Below are 23849 nucleotides of genomic sequence, written 5' to 3' on the forward strand. Positions count from 1 at the left end.
AGCTTGTCCTTTGATCCTAGGGTGAAGGTCCTTTTGATCTTTGTTGCCTTTCTTGAGTATAGATTGATCCTTCATTATTTTGTTGAGTTTTCTTGTCTAGGTAGTTGCTTCCATATACAATATTCGCATAGTTTTATGTACCTCCTTCAAAAGATTTCAGAGATGTTGATGTTTCACCATTTTGATTTTCATTATATATGAGGCCTTTCTTGATTAATGGAGAATGTTGAACCTTAATAATTTCATCTAAGGTTTATAATCCTTTTCCAAATTTGAGATTGAGATTCAATTGAAACTTGGTTTTCTCAAGCTCCTTCCTTAGTCCCAAAATTTCAAGTTATAGATTTTCACAATGTTTTTCCTTTTCTTGGACCAATTTCCTCAATGCTTTTGTTTCTAACTTAGCCTCTTCAAGGCATATTTTTAGCTGAGTTATTTCTTCACCTAGATTGTTTTCTTTATACATATTGATTTCTCTCTCTTGATTTTTTTTATGATGATGAGTCAATAAATCTTGTATGGAGCATCCATAAAATCATCACAACTGTTAGACTCTATTGTAATTTGATATTTAAAGGCCATAAGTAACTTGTATTCTTGAATAGAATTGGATTCATCGTCCTCATCATCAGAAGTGCATTCACTAGCTTCATGTGTATAGAAACTTTTCTTCCTAGTAAAACTTCTTTTAACATTCTTCTCTAATACATTATTTCCCTTTTCTTTCTTATCATGGTTTTCTTTATAAGGACACCTAGTAGCATAGTGGCGTACTCTTCCATAAGAAAAACATATAAAAGGAAGCTTACCTTTGAATTTACCAGTCCCCATTTGTAATTTCCTGACGAAGTTTGCTTCTTCTTCATTTGAAATGTAGTTGGCATAATTTAGTTCTTTATTCTGTTTCCCTTTACTTGTAACTTTGAAGGTGGATTCTCTCATTTTTAATGTATTCCCTTTTGTTCTTATATCATAAGCTTTCAACATCCCATGGATTTGTTCTAGAGTAAGACTTTTGAAATTACATTTCTTCAATGGCAAAGACCTTGGCATTGAAATTTTGGGTTGGCAATCTCAAAATATGTTCAACAATAGCCAAATCCTCTAACTTGTCCCAAATTCCTTTCATATTATTGATAATCTCATCTACTCTAAGGAAAAATTTTGCAATGCTTTCATCATCATGCATTCTAAGAGATTCATACTAAATTCTATATGATTAAAGTTTGGAAATTTTTACCTTAGTGTCACCTTCATAGCTCTAGACACTTTTATCCCATATTGCTTTTGCAATGTTCAACTGCATGACCTTCATGAACTTAGATTCTACTAATCCTCTCAAGATAGCATTTATTGCCTTCGCATTATTCTCATACGGTTTCTTTCCTACTTCATCTATGGGAATGGATGATGGATATTGATATCCACTTTCAACAGTTTCCCATACATCAACCCCTAAAGACTGTAAATAAGATCTCATTCTGATCTTCCAACATGAAGTTAGTTCCATTAAATATAGGTGGATTGATAGAAAAATATCCATCTAGACTACTCATATTGCTAGATCTCCCTTCAAGCAATCAAGCTATGGACCTATTCTGATACCAATTGTTAGGAAAAACACTAGGGGGGTGATTATGCATTTTCATTTCACTTAGTCTTCAATTTCAAATTTAAAAAGGTGTATGCTAGTGTTATTCATACAATTTGTGCGTGTACACACTTTCAGTGAATTAAAACTGCGTATGTTCATATTACTATTTTTTTACAAATTCCATTAGTGATTTAACTTAACCATTGCATCATTATTTATTTAGTCTTCATTATGCAATAACCATGAGAATTCAAGAGCAGATAAACCATAACACACAATAAACACATCAACGCATAAGGACACCGAGATTTTAGGTGGAAACCCAATGTTGGAGAAAACCAACCACCATTGTGGTTGTCTTTGTATTCTTCTTTTATTATAAAGAAAACATTGATAAGCCTCATCATTGATTAATTACATGGGCCTTAATTGGACTTAATTCACCTCCTAGCTTAGTCAAACGATCTATTCTCACAACTTATTGCATACTTTTGATTATATTTTGTTTATGAGATGAATTAGAGTTGGATATTTTTCTTTGTGGTCTAATGTGCATATAATGCAAGAATAAAGGATAAAAGAAAGGAAAATGTAGGCACAAAGGACAAAAGCAAGGAACTATTGCAAAGACCTTGGTCAAAGCTCGAATGGGATAAGGGAGAGTAATTATAGGAGGTAATTCCTCCTCATTTACTACCCCTCCATTTGAATATTCCTCCATCAACTCGTACTACAAACAACCATCACTTTGAAGAATAAAAGATAGTCGAGCAAGTGAAAGGGACAAAAACCAATTTTTCTTGAGTTAGAGGCAAAGCCTCCCCAATTTGAAGGAAGTCGTTAGAGACTTCAGATGTACGAATAGAGAGGCTTAGGACCTCGGTAGGATTCAAAATTTCATTGTAAAACTCTACTTGATTTCTAAGCTGCAAGAGACTTGTGACAGTTGTTCTGTAATCCATGGTTTTCATAATGAGAATGAGTTCAATTTAAGACAGCTCTGAGTTAACTCAGAGGGTTGAAGCTCTTGGGTTAGGGCCTGACCTGAACAGCCAAAGCTCCTCTTTACTGTACATGTATACTATCATAGTTTTCTGGTTTACTTGTTATTTGCTTAAATAGCTTTCTGGTTTTGTTCATTTGTTTAAATAGCTTTCTGGTTCTGTTCATCTGCGTTGTGCTTCAGTTTACTTTCGTTTGTGCCTTCTTTAAGTTCACAAGTTAGTTAGGGGGAAAATATCACTATCAGGTTGTGCGCAGGTGTCTCGGCCTCATCTCCTCCCTCTGTGACCATGACTTAAGGAAGAGACCCTTCAGCAACCCCATGAGATATGGAGTTTGTCGTTTGACGCAGTTACTTGTTCGACCTCACTATGTTTTTCTGTTGTTTTCCTTTGAAACCTCCTTCAGCATATTCTTCATGCATCACTTCCGCAATGTCCAATCCACAACAAACCTTCACAATCACTGTTGGAAATAATACTGAGAGGGGGGGGGTGAATCAGTATTATCAAATTCTTATCAATCTATCTTCCTTATTTATACTTTGAATAATTCTTCAAATATTGATCATTACTTTGTATGTCAGTATCATAAAATAATGAGCAGGAACAAGAAAAGCAAATAGTCACAAAAAAGAACACCAGATATAAGGTGGAAACCCAATGTGGGTGAAAACCACCTGCTGCAATATGTCTCTATCTTCTTTCAATTAGAAACTCCTTTTACAATGATTTTGTATTGGTGCAGTCCTTTACCAGTACGCAGGCTACAACCTACAGAGAGCTACAACCCTCTCTCGCTCTCCAGCTTCTCCTAGAAAGGAGCTACAACCCCCTTAGCTCTTGTACTAGCCAAGATACTAGTACGTAGGTGCTGGCCTACTGAAGGCTACAACCTTCTCTTTCTTCCAGGGACCACGTTTCATAAATTTTCAGACTGGATCCATGAACATCAATCAATCATCAAGTATATCTGCATCAAACAGTCTCCTTTTCCCAATTAGCACTGAATCAAGTAAACACTTCTCTGATAGTTGTACCCAGAACAGAGTAACAGTAACCACTCACCAAATTCTGAACCCAGAATACTGCAACAATAGACAGAGGCAGCTAGATCATAATTTAAAGATATACACTACTTCAACAACCTGAAACCTGCGTGCAGATCTATAAAGGATAATTCCTTCTTTCAAATATTCAGACACTAATTAACCCAGATTGTCAGATTTATAGATCAAGCATGCGCCTCATATAACAGATCAAAATCATGCAAAGATACTATTATTCAAGCATAAAGATTATGACCCATCAAAAGAACTTATCCTTCTTTATGCGCTAAGGTTCCTCCTTCATTCAGATCCAGATCTACACCATAACCCAATCACAAATATTTCAGATCTAGCACTTATTAGATATTCAATTCATTCGATGATGCTTTGCCAAATGATCTCCTTCCTCTTTTATAGTCTTAGGCCTTCCACCATAGCACGGTCCAAAACCATAGGATCAAAAAACTGTTGGACTAATACCATGAACCAACCATGAAAGTGTGTGAGATCAACGCTTTTGGATGCAATACCACGAGCCAAAACCATAGGATCAAAAACTATAGGACTAATACCATGAACCAACCATGAAAGTGCGTGAGATCAACACTTTTGGATGCAATACCACGGACCAAAACCATAGGATCAAAAAATTGTCGGACTAATACCATGAGCCAACCATGAAAGTGCGTGAAATTTTCTCTTCATGAAAGGAACTTTTCTCTGCATGAAAGTGCGTGAAATTTTTCTCTACATGAAATAAACTTTTTCTCTGCATAAAAGTGCGTGAAATTTTCTCTAAATGAAATAAACTTTTCTCTGCATAAAAGTGCGTGAACTTTTCTCTACATGAAATAAACTTTTCTCTGCATAAAAGTGCGTGAACTTTTCTGCACTATAATTTATCATCTGAGATGAGTGGGTTGCCATCAAGTACAACATATGTATCATAATGCCAACAATCTCCCCCTTTGGACTTGATGGCAACAACAACCAATCACTCTCCCCCTTTGACATCAAGGGAAAAGGGTTATGCTCCCCCTAAGAACATGCTCCCCCTGACTATAAACCAGATCTACAAAGAAGAACCATAATCCATCAAACACCATAAATGACCATGAAAGAGATAGAGACGTAGTGCAACAATATTCAGACCAGCATCCATGATCTCCTTCTGTACTTCCTCCATAATGCCAACAATGCATGATATGCTCCCCCTGAACCTGTGCCATTCGATCTTTGACCAATCCGCAACCCAGCACATGTACGCATATACTTCAGATGAACCTTGCGTACAACAAACAATCAGAAGAGATTCAACAACAAGATGATGCATCAACAACCCCCAGATTTTGCCTGAGGTATTCAAAGGTCTCCCTAGGCAATGGTTTGGTGAGTATATCAGCAACATGTTCCTTAGAAGGAACATACTCCAACTTGACCTTTTGTTCAAGCACTTGTTCCCGGAGAAAGTGATACTTGATTGGTATGTGCTTGGTTTTTGAATGCATGACTGGGTTCTTTGAAATGCTGATTGCACTTGTATTATCACATAAGATGGAGATGGGCGGTGTACAAGTGATTTGAAAATCCTGCAAGGTCTGCATCATCCAAAGGAGTTGAGTGCAGCAAGATGCAGCAGCAACATATTCTGCTTCAGCTGTAGACAAGGCAATCGAACTCTGTTTCTTGCTGAACCAAGATACTAATCTGGAACCCATAAAGAATGCACCACCACTTGTGCTCTTCCTATCATCCACGCTTCCGGCCCAATCTGCATCAGTATAAGCATGAAGTGTGAGATCTGTATCTCTAGGATACCATAAGCCATAATTTTGAGTCCCTTGAAGATATTTGAAGATTCTCTTTACTTCCTGAAGATGAGTTTCCTTTGGATTTAGCTGAAATCTTCCAACTATTCCCACTACATGCATGATGTCTGGTCGGGTATCTGTCAAATAAAGTAGACTTCCAATCATAGATCTGTAGGTTGGTTGATGTACTGCTGCTGATTCATCATTTTCACTGAGGCTACATCCTGTGACCATGGGTGTACATACTGGTTTTGCATCTTCCATGCCATATTTCTTCAAAATCTGCTTGAGATACTTGGTTTGAGACAAGAAGATCCCTCCTTCCTTTTGTTGGATTTGCAGGCCAAGAAAATATGTCAATTCTCCAAGCAAGGACATTTCGAATTCTTTCTGCATCACCAAGGCAAAGCTTTGACTCATAGATTCTTCATTGCTGCCAAAGATAATGTCATCTACATACACAACAAGTATCAGCAATTTGTCATTTTCAATTTTTATATAAAGATTGCTATCTGCTGATCCTTTTGAAAAACCTTGTTGATGAAGATATTTGTCCAAACGATAGTACCAAGCCCTTGGAGCTTGTTTAAGACCATAGGGAGCCTTTTTCAATCTGCATACAAGATTTGGATCATTTCCAAGAATGAAACCATCTGGCTGCTCAATGTATACTTCTTCTTCTAAGTCTCCATTCAAAAAGGCTGATTTCACGTCCATTTGAAATACTTTGAACTTTTGAAAGCTTGAGAGAGCAAGGAACATTCAGATGGCCTCAAGTCTTGCAACAGGAGCAAAAGTTTCTTCAAAATCTATTCCTTCTTGCTGCGCATACCCTTTACAAACAAGTCTGGCCTTGTTTCTAATCACTTCCCCATTTTCTTTCAACTTATTTTTGAAGACCCATTTTGTCCCTATAACATTCTTATCCTTTGGTCTAGGAACCAACTCCAAAGTGTTGTTTTTTTCGATCTACTCAAGTTCTTCATCCATTGCTTTGACCCAACATTCATCTTTGCATGCCTCTTTTACATTTTGTGGTTCAGTGGATGAGAGTAATGCCAAATAGCTTGAAGCTTATGCAATTGTTCTTCTTGTTTGTACACCTGCTTCTTTTTGCCCCAAAATCTGAGATTCTGGATGATTCTTCTGAATGTACCTGGATGGAGTCTTCTCTTCTACCCTTATCTGTTCCTCTGGTGCTTCTTGAGGTTCTTCTTCTTCATCATTCTGTCTTTGAGGGTAGTCTTCATCTTCTTCGATATTTTCATGATTTACTTGCCTAGGAATGTATCCTTTTTCATCAACCACTACATCAATGCTGTCAACAATTCTTCCAAGTCTTTTATTGTAGCACTTATATGCTTTGCTGTGTGGAGAATAACCAAGAAGAATGCCTTCATCTGCTCTAGGTTCAAGTTTGCCAAGTTGCTCATCAATATTCTTAATATAGCATTTACTCCCAAAGATTTTGAAGTGTTTTACCGAAGGAGTCTCACCATACCAAAGTTCATGAGGAGTTTGAGTGTTGTTCACTCGGACATTTGTTTTATTGAGAATAACAATCGCAGCATATGCAGCTTCACCCCAGAAAGTTGTGGGAGTTCCGGACTCATCAAGCATAGCACGGGCCATTTGTTGGACTGTTCTGTTCATCCTTTCCACCACTCCATTTTGCTGAGGATTTCTAGCTGTAGAGAATTCCCTTCTTATCCCATGTTCTTCACAGAAATCGAAAAATTCATTTGAGGTAAACTCCCCACCTCTGTCGGACCTGAGGCACTTAATTTTGTAACCTGATTCATTTTCAACCAAGGCTTTGAAGGATTTGAATTTTTCGAATGCTTCGTCTTTGTGCTTCAAAAGTCCTAACCAAACAAACCTGGAGAAATCGTCAATGAATAATATCAAGTATTCTTCTCATCGAGGTGACCTCGTCCTGAAAGGACCACATACATCTGTATGGACTAGTTTAAGAGGCCTGCTGGCTTATCCTTCCTTCTCCGGGAAGTTGGTTCTGGTTTGCTTATCAAACTGACATGATTTGCATATAGTGTTGTCTGGAATTTTGATATCTGGAAGACCACGAACTGCCTGATATTTGCATGCCTTCCTTATTTGTGAAAATCGTAGATGCCCCAACCTCCGGTGCCATAACCAATGTTCATCATCCTTGCTCAAATAGCATTGTTGTTGTCCTTCTTCAAATATGTATAGATTATTTGGAGTTCTTCTACCTTTAATCACTGTTTTCCCTGTATCAAGATCACGAACGCTACATCCATTTGATCGAAATATTACCTCAGTTCCTTGATCGCACATCTGACTGACACTCAGAAGGTTATGCTTCAAGCCATCAACATACAAAACATTTCCAGCTTTGACCTTTTCTTTTAACTGAACTGTGCCTTTTCCTTTTATAGCTGCTGGAGTATCATTTCCAAAAGAAACTTTCTTTCCCTTTTCTAAAGCAGAATATGATTCAAGTTTTTCTTTATCACCTGTCATATGCTTCGAACATCCACTGTCGATGTACCATAGATTTTCCTGTCCCTCTGCATAAAAGGCTATCCCACATCTTTCTGTTTGTGGTTCCTTTATTCTCCATGTTCTGGTGCTTGAGGCTTGTTCCTTTGTCTGCTGAAACCTGCTCCTGCATTCAGAATCTTCATGACCAAAGTTATTGCAAATATAACATTCAACTTCATTTTCAAGAGCCGAAAAGTTGTTATAGGTCCTTTTTGTAATCCCGATCATACTTCTTTGTTTTTGAGCTTCTCTAGTCATGATTGTTTTATATGCAACACATTGAGCTACCTTATGACCAAAGTTATGGCAAGAGAAACATTGCCCATTGAAGAAACTTTTGCGATTATCAAATCTATCGGCCAAATGATTGTAATTTCTATTGTCATCCATTCTTGAAGCAAATTGAGAAGATTTTACCTGTGGCTGGTTGTAGCTTTTGTTCATCCTTAAGACAGATTGCCCCTGGTTTACCTGATAGTCTTTGTTCGTTCTTGATGTAATTCGTCCCTGCTTTACCTGGTGATCTCCATTGTTCTTTTGCTCATTCCTTCTTGCTGCATCAAGATAACTCTTTGAGGTGGATGCTTGAGATGTTTCTCCATTATACCCCAGACCTGTCTTGTTTAGCGGAGAACGCTGTAGATTGATGATCTCATCCAGAGTTTCAGATCCTTTGACAAACTTAAGATTAATAGCCTTTGTTTTCTCAATTTCTTTTCTAAGGCCAACAATTTCACCTTCTAACTTTTCAAGATTTTTTTCTTTTTCATCAATTTGAAATTGTAGAGTATCAATGATCATATTCTTTTCTTCTATACATGTCTTAAGTCTAGAAATCTCTTCATAAAAACTATCCACATCTATAGCATCCATGTAATCATCATCTTCAAATGCCATTAAAAGTTTATAGTCATTACCTCGTTCATCTTCATCACTATTTGATAGACCATCACTGTCTTCATGAGTGTAGTAGCTTTTCTTATTTGCATTATGTATCTTGTTCCATCTGGCAGGTTCCTTTCCTTTGTCAATCTTATCCTTATGAGGACATTTGGCAGCATAATGACCTACTCTTCCACAAGAAAAACATTTAAAAGGTAGCTTACCTCTGAACCTTCCAGTACCCCGTTGAAGATTTCTGACAAAATTTGATTCTTCTTCTTCTTCTGGCACATGACTTGATTCATAGTAGTCTCCTTTGCCTGAAGCCTTAAAAGAAGCTTCTCTCCTGTCTGATGGACCCCCTTTTCTCATTTCATAAGCAGTTAGAATTCCGTGTAGCTGAGACATAGTAAGAGTTCGTAGATTTTCCTTTTCTTCTATTGCAGACACTTTAGATTCAAACTTGGGGGACAATGATCTTAGGACTTTTTCAACCACAACAGCCTCTTTTATTTCTTCACCCAAGTTTTTCATACAATTAACAATCTCATCTACCCGAAGGAAATAGTTAGCCACACTTTCATCATTATACATTTTGAGATTCTCATACTGAATCCTGAGGGTTTGAAGTTTTGCACGTTTTACCTGTTCATCTCCTTCGTAGCTCAAAATAATCTTGTCCCATATTTCTTTTGCGGATTTATATTGCATAACCTTCACAAATTCAGATTGAGATAGACATCCTAGAAGAGTATTAACCGCCTTTGCATTTGTTTCATATTTATTCTTCTCAGCTGAATCTGTAGGAGTAGCTGATGGAAAAGTATACCCTGTTTCTATAATGTCCCATACTTTTGTACCCAAAGATTGAAGATAGGCAGTAACTCTTACCTTCCAATATACGAAGTTTGTTCCATCAAAAATCGGTGGCCTGATTGATGCTTCCCTCTCGTAGTTGCTCATGATGTTAGATCTTCCTTCAAGCGATCAAGCTTCTTCAGAAGGACCTGCTCTGATACCAATTGTTGGAAATAATATTGAGGGGGGGGTGGGTGAATCAGTATTATCAAATTCTTATCAATCTATCTTCCTTATTTATACTTTGAATAGTTCTTCAAATATTCATCATTACTTTGTATGTCAGTATCATAAAATAATGAGCAGGAACAAGAAAAGAAAATAGACACAAAAAAGAACACCAGATATAAGGTGGAAACCCAATGTGGGTGAAAACCACCTGCTGCAATATGTCTCTATCTTCTTTCAATTAGAAACTCCTTTTACAATGATTTTGTACTGGTGCAGTCCTTTACCAGTACGCAAGCTACAACCTACAGAGAGCTACAACCCTCTCTCGTTCTCCAGCTTCTCCTGGAAGGGAGCTACAACCCGCTTAGCTCTTGTACTAGCCAAGATACTAGTACGTAGGTGCTGGCCTACTGAAGGCTACAACCTTCTCTTTCTTCCAGGGACCACGTTTCATAAATTTTCAGACTGGATCCATGAACTTCAATCAATCATCAAGTATATCTGCATCAAACAGTCTCCTTTTCCCAATTAGCACTAAATCAAGCAAACACTTCTCTGACAGCTGTACCCAGAACACAGTAACAGTAACCACTCACCAAATTTTGAACCCAGAATACTGCAGCAATAGACAGAGGCAGCTAGATCATAATTTAAAGATATACGCTACTTCAACAACCTGAAACCTGCGTGCAGATCTATAAAGGATAATTCCTTCTTTCAAATATTCAGACACTAATTAACCCAGATTGTCATATTTATAGATCAAGCATGCGCCTCATGTAACATATCAAAATCATGCAAAGATACTATTATTCAAGCATAAAGATTATGACCCATCAAAAGAACTTATCCTTATTTATGCGCTAAGGTTCCTCCTTCATTCAGATCCAGATCTACACCATAACCCAATCACAAATATTTCAGATCTAGAACTTATTAGATATTCAATTCATTTGATGATGCTTTGCCAAATGATCTCCTTCCTCTTTTATAGTCTTAGGCCTTCCACCATACCATGGTCCAAAACCATAGGATCAAAAAACTGTTGGACTAATACCATGAACCAACCATGAAAGTGCGTGAGATCAACACTTTTGGATGCAATACTGTTGGTATCATCCCATGACCCCCTTTTTCCTCCTAAAACATATCATTTGCCCATTCCTTTTCATCATATATCTCTTAGAATCCTTGAAAATTGATTAGTTAATAGTCCTATAGTTATTAAAATGCATTGAAATTGATTTAGGAAGTTTATGTTAAAGAATTAGAAGTTTTTGGTGAAATGGTTACAGGAAGTTCCAACATCCTGTAATTAGCTCATTGTTTGACATGTGGCACAACAGCTAGGCTAGAGCGAAAGGCATGGATGAAAAGTAGAATGTCCAAGCATGGACAAAAACCTATCCTACAACAGAATCGACCCTCCTACATGCGCGGTCAACACAGGTCAAAGCATGGCACACTGGCGACAAAGGCAGCAACAGCAGCGCATTCTAATTTGATTTAGCTTTTGTTCTTTTTGAAATCAGTTAGGATAGAAACATTTTGAAAATCTCGATGTACTAAAAGCGGCAACAACCATATTCCGAATGTACATTCATTTTCGAAATGACATGGTTGTAATAGACATATGTAAATACAGTCCGAGTAATGAAGGCATGGTTAATCGTTGTATCATCCTGAAACAGAGTTTTTGAACTTAATACTAAGAATCCAGTTACAGTTACGACTTGTGTCTTGTGCATTGATTTGATAGTCGGTTGAATATAGTCCAGTATACCTCTGGAACGCGGACGGGCCCTGCGTTAAACCGGTATACTGTCCTTTTCATTTTATTTGCACTTAGGGTATTATATGGTTTGCACAGTAGTTAGGATTGGTTTCCGATTTCAATAGCTCTTGATTTCAATTGAATGTATATGGTTTGCGTTTATGGTAATGCTTGAATAGTCATCGCTGAGATCTTGAAGCGCGTCCTGTAAGGGATTCGATCCCTGTGTATGTCCTTTAAAAGCAATGTCATGAACTTTATTTTCATTTCAAAACCCATTTATGATCTTTGTATATTTTTACCTTGTGTAAATATTAGTGAATGCTGGGTGTTTGCTGAACAGGGGTTTTATGTGTGATGTCTCTGTAAGGAGATCGAAAACTTGGTTTGCAGTGATACACAGTGTTTAGGTTCAGTATTTAATTTGGTAAAAGCATTTAGTGATAGTATTGTAATCAGGTAAGTTAGCAGAGTGACCTGAGTGTTTGCATGATAGGTAACATACCCCAATATTCCGTAAAGAAGTACTGTGACCTACATCATAACCACTTAGCCAACAATCCTTTATGTCTATATACTTTGGACACATGCCTCTAAGCTTACGCATCCTGGTCGATAATAAATATAGTCTAGTCTAGTACCCTAGCTAGAACACTACATTTTGGCGCCGTTGTCGGGGAGGTGTACTTAAAGGATTCAGACAAAAAGAAAAAAATTTCAATACACAAAAAAAATAAACAAAAACACAGTTAGAAATCATGTTCATTTATGCCTAGATTTAGAGACAGTCAAGTTAGATTTGTAAAAACCCCCCACCATCTAAAAACTAACCCATCATCATCAGGAGCAGACTCTCTAGGGAATACAACACCAGCTGAGGAAGTTATCCAAACATTGGAAGGAAAATTTTATTCAGGACAGAAACTTACTCTTATTGAGAGGGAAACTTTATTCACACATAAATCGCAGAAGAAGCACTTTCCTAGACCTTCTACACAAGGAGAAAGTAGTACAGTTACCGAACAATCTTCCTTTCTCCTTTTTCCACCAAGTGACACCGACACAGAGAGACCAATTAGAATGGCTGAGGAAGGATCTGGATCAGTACCACGTCAAGTAGATGAAGAGGAGTCAACTTTTAAGTTCCCTATACATGAACCACAGGAGGATGAGGAGATCAAAATGAAAAACATACCCCCATCCGTGCTACCAAATTTCTATGGTATGGCTTCGGAGGATCCAGACTCATTCTTGTTCGAGTTTGACATTGTATGTCGAACTTATGGCTATACAGATGATGCCCATAGGCTTAGATTGTTCCCAGCCACATTAAAGGCATCAGCCTTAAAATGGTTCATGGGGCTAGGTGAGCATGCTATAGTTGATTGGGATGGCATGAGGAGAATATTTCTTAGGAAATATTAGCCTTATTGTAGATCCAAAGACTCTAAAGATGATATCTTTAGAATGAGTCAGCAAGAGGATGAAACCTTAGAGGAATATTTAGAACGGTTTGTCTACAACTTACAAAAATCTAAACACCGAACTATGCCTCTTGATCTGGTCCGCACAATATTCTTGAAAGGTATCCGAGAGGAATACATGGATGATCTCAACTTGATGGGCAAAGGTGACATTTCTGCCTTACCCTTTGAAGAAATCGCTGAGTTGTGCGAAAAGTATTCAAGGAGTAAAGCTAAAATGGGAAAGAGAAGCCTGTCATCAAGGGTCACAAAATCTGCCTCTGCAAGGGTCACAAGGGCCGAAATAGGGAATCTTTTAGAAGAGTTTAAAACAGATCTGTTAAGCACTCTAGGGAACCAAATTGACATTTTAAAAGCCAAGAAGAAACAAGAATATGAAGATCATGTCATGGCTATCTTCTGCCCAAAATGTTGGAAGAAACATGCATTAAAAGACTGCCCTCTAGAAAACATCCAAGTTTGTGCTTTCTGTACTGAACATCATGACATGTTTAACTGTCCTAAAGTTAAGGTTTTGCAGAACTGTAATATGGCAGCCAATGCAGAGATGGAAAACGTGTATTACATGGGTGCAAAGCGACCATGGCAGCCAAGGCCAGCACCTCAAGGTATGTTTCCAAATCAAAATTTGCAATTTCCTATGAATGATCAAATGTATGCACAAAACTCATGGAATGTACCCATGCCATGGCAGCACCAAAACCAACCACAACACCAATGGAGACTGTCTCAATAGTACTCCCAATCTTATCATACATATCCTCAATCATACCCACCTTACTCACAACCATATCAACAATACCAACAGTCGTATCCATCACATTCTCAACCATATCAACAATACCAACAGTCGTATCCATCACATTCTCAACCATATCAGCAGTATCCTCAGCAAGTTGTCTATCAGGCCCAACCTCCTCAACAAGCATTGCCTGCTCCTCCACCAATAAATGCACCACAACTGCAATTTCCAGCTAACTCACAACCTCCCAGACCCACTCAAATTCCTGCTCAAACTGTCCCAAATCCGAATAATAGAGCAGAGAGGCCAGCCTATAATGTAGAAGAAGGAACCTCATATTCCACACTGCCTTTGCAAAACATTAATTTGAGGTCTGGTAGGGTGCTCCACAAAGATTCTCCAATAACAGATAAGCAAGAAGAAAACTCAGGAAATGAAAATGAAATGACAAATCAAACAAAACCAAACAATGATACCAAAGATAAACAGATGCAACCACTGCATCCACCTTTTCCAGACCGATTGGTCCAAATAAAACCACCACTGTCTATACCACAATTTGATGTCTTAGATGAAATTAAAAATGTCTACATAAAAATTCCATTGCTGCAAGCTATAAAAGACATTCCCATCTATACCAAGGCCATCAAAGACATATGTCTCAAGAAGCCTGCTAGAAAAAGGATTGATCCTCAAACCATTCATGTCATAGGACATTTAGCAGGCCTTATGACCAATACCATCTCCATGGAAAAGTATGTTGATCGTGGCATTCCCAAAGTGACCACCATCATTAACAGCATACAAATTCCAAACACTTTGATAGATCTTGGAGCCGCAATCAATGTCATGACTCTTGAAACCATGAGAACACTCCAGCTCATAAATTTGCAACATACCACGATTGTTCTAGAACTAGCTGATAGGTCCAAAGTCATTCCTGAAGGGATTTTGGAAGACATCATTGTCTCACTGGACTCTTGGGAGTATCCAGTGGATTTCTTAGTCCTTCAACCCAAATCCAATTTAGGAGGACACCCTATCATCCTTGGTAGACCATGGTTAGCGACTGCTGATGCATTCATAGGATGTCGATCGGGCAATATGATCATTTCAAGAGGGACCGAAAGAAAACAACTCACCCTTTATCCATCGGCACAATCACCAGCAGTAACACACAATTTGTGGCTTGATGATAAATTTAATGATAAAGAAGAAGTACAATCTGTTTTTAGCATTGACCAAATCTATGATTTCCAGGAACAAGACAATAATGATTTGGTAGAATTATTCCTTTCTCAACCTGATATGTCTGAAAATTTGAGAAGTGAACAATATCATGCTGCAGATGTACTTTTGGCCCAAAACTTTTAGGAAACATGCACCATCCAATCTTTGCAAACTACATTTCACGACATTTTTCCAGTTCAATCCATCACCAATACACAGAGTCAGATCATAGAGATTAGTCCAGGGAAAACTCTGAACATAGGCAATCACCTAGACTCATCTCAACAAGAGAAATTGATTCGACTCTTGAGAAAATACCAAAAAGCCTTTGCTTGGGACTACACCGATATGCATGGGATTCACCCCGACACATGCACTCACCATATCTATACAGACAACACCATTAAACCAGTGAGGCAACCACAGAGAAGAATGAACCCCATGCTCCAAGATATTGTCAGAGAGGAATTGCAAAAACTTTTGAGAGTTAATTTTATATATCCTATTTCTGACAATCAGTGGGTATCCCCATTGGTTATAGTGCCCAAGAAAAATGGTAAGTGGTGCATTTGTGTTGATTACAGACAGCTGAACAAAGCAACGCTCAAAGATTATTTCCCACTGCCATTTATTGACCAAGTGTTAGACACCCTAGCTGGCAAATCATCATTTTCTTTTCTTGATGGTTTCAGTGGCTACAACCAGATCAGGATCGCCTCAGAAGACCAGGACAAAACCACATTCACCTGTCCTTGGGGCACCTATGCTTACAATGTTTTGCCATTTGGACTTTGTAACGCTCCAGCTACATTTCAGAGAGCTGTGTTAGCTATTTTCGCTGATTTAATTCATGATTGTGTTGAAGTCTACATGGATGATTTTTCAGTATATGGCAATTCATTTGAACATGCATTAGAAAATCTTGAGAGAGTTTTGAAAAGATGTATTGAAGCTAACCTGTTCCTCAGCAATGAAAAGTGCTTTATGATGTTAAACGAAGGGATAGTGTTAGGCCACTATATTTCTTTTCAAGGCATCCAGGTTGACCCAGCAAAGATCCAGATCATTGCTGATTTGCCAATTCCACAAAATCAAAGAGAGGTAAGAAGTTTCCTTGGGTATGCAAGCTACTACAGAAGATTCATTGAACATTTTAGTAAGATAGATTTACCTTTGTTTAAACTTCTAACCAAAGATGTACTTTTCAACTGGAATGAGAACTGCCAACAAGCATTCGAACAACTCAAAAAGAAGTTATCAACTGCACCAGCCTTGAGAGGGCCTAATTGGAGCCTACCATTTCATATCTTTACAGATGCATCTGACACTGCAGTAGGTGCATCATTAGGCCAAAAAGAGGAATCCTGTACTTATGCCATTTATTTCATTAGTAAAAATCTAACACCTGCAGAGTTAAACTATACAGTTACAGAAAAGCAAACACTTGCCATCATTTATGCTGTGAATAAATTCCGACATTACATAACTGGTTATGAGGTCTTTGTACATACTGATCATTCGGCCATTAGACATTTAATGAATAAACCAATAACTAGTGGCAGAGTTACCAGATGGTTACTATTGTTACAGGAATTTAACATAACAGTGTTAGATAGACCAAGCAAAGAGAACCAGGTGGCAGATTTTCTCTCTAGACTGCAAAATTCAGGTGAGGTTGTTCCAGTTGAAGATTCTTTTCCAGATGAAAACTTATTTGCAATTTCCATAGTAACTCCTTGGTATGTTGATTTGGCCAATTATTTGTCTACAGGAAGGACACCTCCACACTTTACTGCAAAGGAAAGGAAGAGACTAGTCAAACAAAGTGCTAGATATCCATGGCTTAATGGCGATTTATTTTACACTGGTTATGATATGATTATTAGAAGATGTGTAAGAAATGATGAGGTAATTGATATTTTAAAATCTTGCCATGATGAACCGTGTGGTGGGCATTTTGCAGCGAAGCGGACAGCATTCAAAGTTCTTACTCTTGGATACTACTGGCCATCCATTTTCAAGGATGCCAAGAAGTATGTAAAGAGTTGTGACAGCTGCCAAAGAATGGGCAGGCCAACAGCTACCGATGAGATGCCCCTTCAGCCCCAAGTTCACTTAGAGCCATTTGACAAATGGGCTCTAGACTTTATAGGACCCATTAACCCAAACTCCAATGGTAAAAAGTACATCTTAGTATGTACTGATTACGTTACAAAGTGAGCTGAAGCAAAAGAACTGGTTAGAGCAACCAAACACACAGTAGTAAATTTCCTTTTTGAAGAGATTTTTGTGAGGTATGGAGTACCAAGGGAAATTGTGACTGATCAAGGTACTCAATTCACCTCAAAGCTAGTGAAGGACATCACAGACAAATACCAAATCAAGCATAGGAAAAGTACCCCTTACCATCCACAGGCCAATGGGCAGGTGGAATCAACAAACAAAACCTTGGAAGGCATCATTACTAAAACTGTTGCAATGAACAGGAAAAATTGGGAAGAGAAGCTCAAAGATGCACTCTGGGCTTACAGGATTACCTGGAAAGATACTACAGGATTTACACCATATCAGTTGGTGTACGGCAAAGAGGTAATGCTTCCTATTGAGTTCCAAATACATACTTTTAAACTGGCTGTAGATTTACAAATTGATTTGGACCAAGCACAAAAAGAAAGAATTCAACAGTTGAACCAGCTGGATGAAATGAGGCAGCAAGCAGAGGAGACCACAATCCTCATGCAAAAACAGAGGAAGCAGTGGCATGATGCACATATTAAGAAGAAGCAGTTCAAGGAAGGTGACTGGGCTTTACTTTTTGACTCAAAATTCAGAGATCATAAAGCCAAGTTCACCACCCATTGGATGGGCCCATATGAAATTATTCAGGCTTACGACAATGGTTCAGTCAAGCTCAAAACTATTGATGGAGAAGGTCACTCCTTTACTGCAATGGTCATCGCCTGAAACTATACACCAAGCCCATCAGCAAGCAAGATTTTCTCCATACACTATCTCAACAAAGAGAGGTTGAGATACTGCAGCCCTCAGCTGTAGTATCACTACCTTAGTTTCTTTTATTTCAATTTCAGATTCAAAAAGAAATAAAAATAAATAAATAAATAAATAAAAAATTTATAAAACAAAAACTAAAAAATATATAAAAAAAAAAATATATATATATATATATATATAAAATATATAAAAAAAAAATAATGGGTTAGATGTGAAAACCAGCCTCTGGCACACTCTAACCCCGAATTCCTACTTGAAAACCAATTCGTTGGCGGGTATGAATTCTCTTTCTTTTGTTCACTGTTTGATTTATCAGCTGAATCATGACTTGAGGACAAGTCAAAATTTTAGTCGGGGAGAGAGGCATCAGCATTTTGTTCTTTTATCTCTCCATTGTAAATTCTTAAAGATTTCTTATCCTATCTCTTCACTGTAAATTTCCAAAGCAGCTTGTTCCAGCATTCCAGACTTCAATAAATAAGCTGTTTTGTCATTGTTCTATCTCAGAGGGACCTAGTTGTAAACATTATGCAGGGGGACCTGTTCTGTCCAGACATCTATGCTACCAACACCAGCAGTAAGGGGACCTGTTTAAGACACCCAGAAGGGACCTGTTAAAGAGATTGACACCAAGGGCTACTTCAACAAAGTTTCATCAAGTTTCTACAAGGATTTGGGCACCAAGATTCCATCAAATGCCCAAGCTCAATGAACCTGTATACATACAAGGACCTGCATGAACATTTTCAATCTTTCTCAAGGGACCTGTTACATCTTCAAATTTTTCTCAAAGGACCTGTGCATTCAATATTTCTTAGAAGACCTGTTACAACAAGCAAAAGAACAGTCAAAAGGGACTAGTCCTACTCAGCATGTCAATACAACAACAACCAACAAAAGAGTAATATGTTTCTTATTCTTAAACATTTAATTTCTTAGATTGATTTTTAATGTAAATTTGATGACTGTGAACTGTTATGATCGATTTCAAGGACACCTACATTTCCTATCATCCCTTATTCCACCGATTCTCATCATTTCTCATACTTCAACCTATTCATACTTCTAAACCCATTACCAACACATCAACCTTGTCATGCTAAATACATCCTACAGCCATACCAACATCCTCCATCTGACCGAATGCCAACTGAAACAGGACACGTGGCGGATTGTGTTTTTAAATACAAGGGAAAGAAACAAATGTAAAGCGGCCTATTCATTGTATTCCACACGGCCAAATCATGACTCCACCACCCGACGTACCCAATGATTCAAGGGATTCCCCGAAATCATACCCAGCATTATATATATATGCTCCCAGCTCTCTTGCGGTGACATCTATGTAAGCGTACATCACTCCTCTGTTCTTAAAAAAATGAATACGCTGTGAGTAAGTACAGCTGGTTATCCCACCATCATTTTCGCATTTGATCCCTGTAACTTTCAAAGTAGAATCAGAAGCAGTGAGCGCCGAAAGAAGTATTATCATTTAGGTTCGACTTACACAGTGAGGATTGGAAGCAGTGAGCGCCGAAAGAGGAAAATATAACCACTCTGTTTCGACTTCCACCACAGTCATAAGACAATCGACCGACCGAGCATCATACTGAAGATTAAGGGAAGCGATACACCAGGTAACAAATTTGAAATTTCTTTGTTGAAATTGTAGAAACATAAACAGAGCAGGGTTAGAGCACGACCCTCTGCCACTATGACTAATAGGGTCGAGCCGAGTGTGTTCGACAGTTCACAATATCATGAAGATTGCAGTGAAATTCTCAGAGAGATACAGTGGTTACCATTCTTAGAGAAATTTCATGGAAGTAATGAAGAGGTTACCAAGCAATTTGCTTTCACCTTCAATGGAGAAAAAGCCCTGATAGGTAACTTCTCATTCAGGGTTTCAGAGGATACTATAGCTCAGTCAATAGGGATTAGTCCAGAAGGGGAGAAGTACTTTAAAACCAAGCAATTTAAAGAGAAATCGTGGACACAGTTTATGTCTAGATCCAGAGTCTCATCAGTTAACTGGAAGAAAGGTGTTCCCAGAAGTTGGTTGATGCATCCCTGGGATGAGATGGTCTATATCCTTCAAAAATTCATAACCTGTGAAGGCCGTTACAGTATTGTCTATCTATACCATATTAAACTATTGCTCCACTTGAAGAAACAATGTGTTATCAGTCTACCATATTTTCTATTACAAAGCTTAACCAAGATGTCCAAGACTATCCAGAAGCAGAAGGGGAATGAAGACAAGAGCCTATATCACTTTGGCTTAATTAAAATTCTTATTGAGCATGAATTGCAGAGAAGAGGGAAACCGTGGAAAGAATTCCTAGCTGCTAATCAAATTAGAGATGAGGAAGATAAAGAAGAAGTGCAAGAGGACTCAAGGTTCATGAAGGATATTGATGAAGAAATCCCAGTATCCAAAGCCAGCAAGGCACCTCTACCTGTGGGCAGCATAAGGACCGGGAACATGAGAAAGGAAGATGCTAAGAGGGCCGAACAAGATAAAATTTTCACCACTTACTCACGAAGAACAAGGAGGACACCAAAAGCCCAGTTACAAGAAGACCAGCTTGAATCCAATGCACTTGCACAAATGGATGTTGAGAGTGGTGACCACTCACTACCAGGACCAGAAGTTGATATAGAGGTAGAAAGCAATAACAATCAGGAAAAATGTTCACCACCTCCCATTAAGAGACAGAAGAAATTGGAGAAACAAATTGAAGAACTAAAGGAAGAGCTCATGGAGGCTAATATGCTAGAAAAAGTTATCAAGAGAGAAAATGAAACGCTCTGGGCGCAGAGTAAAGAAACTCAGAAGAAGAATGAAAAGTTAAGGGAGAGAATCAATGAACTGGAGGCTGAGCAAACGGAGATTTCTAACTGGGCCACTAAGTGGTACAATCAGAAGAAGACCCTCAAAGAAAAATACAAAAGGTTAAAGCAGGAGCTCAAGGGTCAGAAAGATAACCAGGTGAAAACGAATGTGGACACATTGCTCAAGGCAGCAGAGATCCAGGCAGGGACAGAGTTCAAGGGAAGCACTTCGGGGATAGCATGAGGACATGCTAATTCCTTAAGTCGGGGAGAGATGTTGGTATCATCCCATGACCCCCTTTTTCCTCCTAAAACATATCATTTGCCCATTCCTTTTCATCATATATCTCTTAGAATCCTTGAAAATTGATTAGTTAATAGTCCTATAGTTATTAAAATGCATTGAAATTGATTTAGGAAGTTTATGTTAAAGAATTAGAAGTTTTTGGTGAAATGGTTACAGGAAGTTCCAACATCCTGTAATTAGCTCATTGTTTGACATGTGGCACAACAGCTAGGCTAGAGTGAAAGGCATGGATGAAAAGTAGAATGTCCAAGCATGGACAAGCACCTATCCTACAGCAGAATCGACCCTCCTACATGCGCGGTCAACACAGGTCAAAGCATGGCACACTGGCGACAAAGGCAGCAACAGCAACGCATTCTAATTTGATTTAGCTTTTGTTCTTTTTGAAATCAGTTAGGATAGAAACATTTTGAAAATCTCGATGTAGTAAAAGCGGCAACAGCCATATTCCGAATGTACATTAATTTTCGAAATGACATGGTTGTAATAGACATATGTAAATACAGTCCGAGTAATGAAGGTATGGTTAATCATTGTATCATCCTGAAACAGAGTTTTTGAACTTAATACTAAGAATCCAGTTACAGTTATGACTCGTGTCTTGTGCATTGATTTGATAGTCGGTTGAATATAGTCTAGTATACCTCTAGAACGCGGACGGGCCCTGCGTTAAACCGGTATACTGTCCTTTTCATTTTATTTGCACTTAGGGTATTATATGGTTTGCACAGTAGTTACGATTGGTTTCCGATTTCAATAGCTCTTGATTTCAATTGAATGTATATGGTTTGTGTTTATGGTAATGCTTGAACAGTCATCGCTGAGATCTTGAAGCGCGTCCTGTAAGGGATTCGATCCCTGTATGTCCTTTAAAAGCAATGTCATGAACTTTATTTTCATTTCAAAATCCATTTATGATCTCTGTATATTTTTACCTTGTGTAAATATTAGTGAATGCTGGGTGTTTGCTGAACAGGGGTTTTATGTGTGATGTCTCTGTAAGGAGATCAAAAACTTGGTTTGCAGTGATACACAGTGTTTAGGTTCAGTATTTAATTTGGTAAAAGCATTTAGTGATAGTATTGTAATCAGGTATGTTAGCAGAGTGACCTGAGTGTTTGCATGATAGGTAACATACCCCAATCTTCCGTAAAGAAGTATTGTGGCCTACATCATAACCACTTAGCCAACAATCCTTTATGTCTATATACTTTAGACGCATGCCTCTAAGCTTACGCATCCTGGTCGATAATAAATATAGTCTAGTCTAGTACCCTAGCTAGAACACTACAAATACCACGAGCCAAAACCATAGGATCAAAAACTATAGGACTAATACCATGAACCAACCATGAAAGTGCGTGAGATCAACACTTTTGGATGCAATACCACGGACCAAAACCATAGGATCAAAAAATTGTCGGACTAATACCATGAGCCAACCATGAAAGTGCGTGAAATTTTCTCTTCATGAAAGGAACTTTTCTCTACATGAAAGTGCGTGAACTTTTTCTCTACATGAAATAAACTTTTTCTCTGCATAAAAGTGTGTGAACTTTTCTCTACATGAAATAAACTTTTCTCTGCATAAAAGTGCGTGAACTTTTCTCTACATGAAATAAACGTTTCTCTGCATAAAAGTGCGTGAACTTTTCTACACTATAATTTATCATCTGAGATGAGTGGGTTGCCATCAAGCACAACATATGTATCATAATGCCAACAATCACCATCTGATTCGTTATTTTCTCTAATTGTTGCCTCCCGTGAAGTCTTCCACTTATTTTATGCACTTTAAGTCCCCACTGTCGATCTACCTCACCTGATCCGATAGCTATCGCGTCACCTCAGCACTTTATGCACTTTAAACCCCCATCATCGATCTGCCTCACCTAATCTGACGGAAATCGCTTCACCTGATCACCAACTAGCTTGGCCGATCTCCACCGTTGACCAACCCCGCCTGATCCAACGGCTATCGCAATCTCGCGCAGATTCTTGCACGACCGTTATCCGCCCAAGAGCACGCGAGAAAAATGGTTTCCTCGTGTTACGTGTCACGCAGTAAGGCTAATCACATGAAATTTCAAAATATAGCTTATAGCCTGAAGGGCACGTGGCAAACTACTTACCGACTTAGAAACCCGCTCCATCATGTCCGCACGTTTCTTTTTCCCGCGATACGATCTCTGCCATCCATCTCTTGACTTCATTCACATGATAAGATCTCAATCATTCATCACTTCTTTACCCTGTCTATCCATCTCTTGACTTAATCTCCGCAATTAGATCTCAACCATTCATCTCCTGTCAACCTTGTTTGTCCATCCATTCATTTAATTGTTTGCTATACAATCTTCGTCGTTCATCCATTTATTCGCTTAAGCCCCACGATACGATCTCCACCGTCCATCTTCTATTTTTTGATCGATCCAATGATCCCTATGTGCTCCTGCGTCCTTAGATCCTCATTTCATTGATTTCGACCTCCAATTTCTCTTCCACTTGAAAACCAATTTCGCTTAAGTCTCTTTTCTTACAACGTAGTATAGTTTAATGCTCTTTACCTTCTG

This window comes from Pinus tabuliformis, chromosome J, assembly GCF_031772625.1.
Source record: "Pinus tabuliformis cultivar Carrire ecotype Pingquan chromosome J, CPIR1, whole genome shotgun sequence".
In the NCBI taxonomy this organism is placed as follows: domain Eukaryota; kingdom Viridiplantae; phylum Streptophyta; class Pinopsida; order Pinales; family Pinaceae; genus Pinus; species Pinus tabuliformis.